Here is a 4,031-nt window from a genome sequence, read left to right as displayed (position 1 = left end):
TTCGAGACAAGATTCCGCTGCCACGAAAAATGCCTTTGTTTTAATGATGTCCACCCCAAATCCTATACCATTTCAGTGACACTCTCTCCCCTACGTCGCGATTATACAAAACGTGCTGCCCTTCTTTGAACTTTTTCGATGTACTCCGCCAATCCCATCTGGTAAGGATCGCAGACCGCGCAGCGCTACTTCTACAGAGGGCGTAGTGTAGGCAGTCTCCTTAGTAGGTCTGTGTCCTGGCAATAAAACGCACTCTTTGTTTTCCCTTTCCTAGTACATTATCTATGTGTTCTTTCCAATTCAAGCTGTTGATAATTGTAATTCTCAGGTATTTAGTTGAATTTACTGCCTTTAGATTTGACTGATGTATCGTGTAACGGAAGTTTAACGGATACCTTTTAACACTCATGTGGATGACCTCACACTTTTAGTTATTTAGATTCAACAGCCAATTTTTGCACCATACACATATATTTTTCTATATCTTTCTGCAATTTATTTTGATCTTCTGTTGGCTTTACTAGTCGAATCACCTGCAAACAATCTAAGACGGCTGCTCAGATTGCCTGCTAAATCGTGTGTATAGATAAGGGACAGCAAAGGGCCTATAACACTACATTGGGAAACGCCAGAAATCACTTCTGTTTTACTCGGTCACTTTCCGTCAATTGCTACGGAATTTGACCTCTCTGACAGGAACTCACGATTCCAGCCACATAACTAGGACGATATTCCATAAGGACGCAATTTCACTACAAGCCGCTTGTGTGGTCCAGTGCCAAAAGCCCTCAGGAAATCTAGAATTACGGAATCAATCCCTTGTCAACAGCTCTCAATATTTCATGTAAGTAAAGAGCTAGTTGTGTTTCACAAGAACGATGTTTTCTAAATTCGTGCTGACTGTGTGTCAAAAAATTGTTCAAATGGCTCTGAGCACTATGGGTCTTGACATCTGAGGTCATCAGTCCCCTAGAACTTAGAACTATTTAAACCTAACTAACCTAAGGACATCACACACATGCATGCCCGAGGCAGGATTAGAACCTGCGACCGTAGCGGTCGCGCGGTTCCAGACTGTAGCGCCTAGAACCGCTCGGCCACCACGGCCGGCGGCTGTGTGTCAATAGACCGTTTCCTTCGAGGTAATTTATAATGTTCGCACACTCGTATGTTCTAAAATCTTGCTGCGTATCGTCGTTAACGATATGGGTCTGTAATTTAGTGGATTACTCCTGCTACCTTTATTAAATATTGTTGTGACCGGTGCAACTTTCCAGTCTTTGGGCACACCGCTTTCGTCGAGCGAGCGGTTGGATATTATTATTAAGTATGGAGCATCAGCGTAGTCTGAAAGGTACGTAATTGGTATACAGTCTGGACCAGAAGACTTGGTTTCTGTCTTTGCGACATTCAGTTGTCGCTTGAAGATGGCCTGTGTAGCTGAAAAGCGGTTTGTAAGCAAATGAATATAATTTTGCAGAACATTAGTAAGTGTTTTCCTTTTATAATCAATAATTTGTTAAATATACAAGAATATATTTTAGAAGAAAGGGACGCCATTCCTCAGTAGACAGTCGGACACCTCATTGCAAATGTCGAGTTACTTTTGATCAGATAGTGTAAACGGATAATTAATCGGAGAAAAAGCTGTATCAAATGTTCGTTGGCGAAGGAAGAAGGGAAATGTGAGCACATGTACTCGTCGTTAGTATGTGATGGTGACGTGTGTTCATCATTTCATAGTGCTCAAAAATTAAATTACGTACTATTCATTCCAATAACAAGCATTTAGCTAATTTTATTGTTTGTAGTGGAGATACATCTTTACAGAACTGAACATGACAGGACAAACTCGAGCCCAGATACGGATACAGAGCCAAAAAAGGAATTATATTAAGCTGTTGTCCAGTCATACAATTTAGCTTTCACAGCCGGTGACTATTTCAGTTAAGACATACAAGCTGAGTGTCCTTGGTCGATGTATGAGGGTGAGTCAAATGAAAACCTTAAATTTGTGATAACAAACGAAATTTCGCGCCGTTATCCTGTACGTTGGTAAGCGTGCTACAAACAGCGTGCAGAATGGCCTGTAGGCGGCAGCATAGCGCACATAGACACATACCGTCGCAGTATCAGTATAAAGATGGCCGCCCCACTTGTGACTTGCACCAGGGAAGAACAGCGTTCTGTTATTCGGTTTTTGCGTCGTGAAGGTGTGAAAGCTATCGAAATTCATCGACGAATGAGGGTTCAGTACGGTGATGCATGTTTGTCACACCAAGGAAGTTCGCAAATGGTGTGACTTCAGTGGAAGATGTTCCTCGTCCAGGTAAGGCACAACGTGTTGTGACTCCACAGAACATTGCAGCGTTTGAAGCCATAGTGAAGGAAAACCGCCGTGACACTGAATGACATTGCAGCATGTTTACAGATTAGTCATGGGTCAGCACACCACATTGTGCATGATGTGCTCCAGTTTCACTAAGTGTGTGCAAGATGGGTGCCACGGCAGCTGACTCCTGAAATGGGAGAACGACGTGTTGATGCTTTTGAAGAACTTCTTCGGCGCTTTGAACGAGAAGGTGATGGCTTCTTAACAAGAATCGTTACTGGGGACGAAACCTGGGTTCACTTCCACCAACCGGAAACTAAGAGAGCGATCAAGGAATGGCGCCATTCCTCATCACCGAAACCAAAGAAGTTTGGAACAGAACCATCAGCAGGGAAGGTTATGTTGACTTTCTTTTGGGACGAAAAAGGCGTCATTTTGGAGCATTACATGCCTACAGGGACCATTGTCACGAGTGCATCATACACAGATCTAAAACATCATCTGCGGCCTGCAATCAAATCAAAACGACGTTGATTGCTGTCAGCAGGTGTCATTTTGCAACATGACAATGCAAGGCCCCACACTGCCCGTACAACAGTTGCAACAATGATAGACCTGCATTTTCAGTGTCTTCCTCATCCACCATACTCACCAGACCTTGCCCTAAGTGATTTCCATACGTTTGGACCACTCAAAGACGCAATGGGAGGAAGAAGTTCCGTTCTGCTGAAGAGGTGCATGAGCGGTTGCGCGGACTAGCAGAAAGAAAAAAAAAAAAAAAAAAAAAAAATGCAGTTTGTAAGCGCTGGAGGATGGGCATTGAGCGTGGGGGAGATTATGTTGACAAGTGATGCTGATTTAAACCATTTCTGCACAATAAATAATATTCAAACAAGCATTTAAAGTTTTCATTTGACTCAGCCTCGTAAAAAACTGTTTCATGTCCGACTACGGGTGACAACTTCAGAGGTAAAGATTACGTTTTACAGCCGAAGACTTTTCCAGCATTATGAGACGAAACGTCGTGCTGTAATTTGATATAGTGACCATGGAGTCTCAGCCAGCAAATTTTAACTAAGGAAATTGTCTTTGCACTGTTTAATCACGCAATACATCTACTGGTACAGTTATACAGCATGTTTTAGAAGTGATGTTCAGTATTCAGGCATATGATAAGAATGATCACTCGAAACAAAAGAGTCAAGTAAACAAGGGGCTCTGAAACGCATACCTTAAGAACTATGAGTAATTCGAGTGTCGAGTGAACATGTGCCCTGAAATGCATACCTTCAAAATTATGCGCACTTGTTCGTTAGAATAGTCGTGTTTCAAAGTAGCGAAAATGAACAAGTGCTCATAACTCTTAAGGTATGCATTTAGGGCGTATGTTCACTGGGCATTTTTGTTTCTTGTTTTGGTCCATACCACCTCTGCCGAAAATAAGGAAAGCAAAGAGCTTGCAGTAGAAGAGATTTGCTTGACAGTATCGAAAATCGACAATTGCTTATAGCTCCGCAGGTATTCATATCAGAGCCCATGTTTACTTGACCCTTTTGTTTCGAGTGACCATTGCTGTCATATCGCTGAATATTAACCATCACTTCTGAAACACCCTGTATAAAGTTAAAGTGTTGCATTGGGAGGGACACTGTCATTTCGGTGCAGATTTCCTCCAGTCTTGGAGAAAACTGAAAGGCGC

The sequence above is a fragment of the Schistocerca gregaria genome, chromosome 9 (assembly GCF_023897955.1).
Source record: "Schistocerca gregaria isolate iqSchGreg1 chromosome 9, iqSchGreg1.2, whole genome shotgun sequence".
Classification (NCBI taxonomy): Eukaryota; Metazoa; Arthropoda; class Insecta; order Orthoptera; family Acrididae; genus Schistocerca; species Schistocerca gregaria.
The sequence above is the reverse complement of the archived record's forward strand: the minus strand, read 5'-3'. Positions refer to the sequence as shown.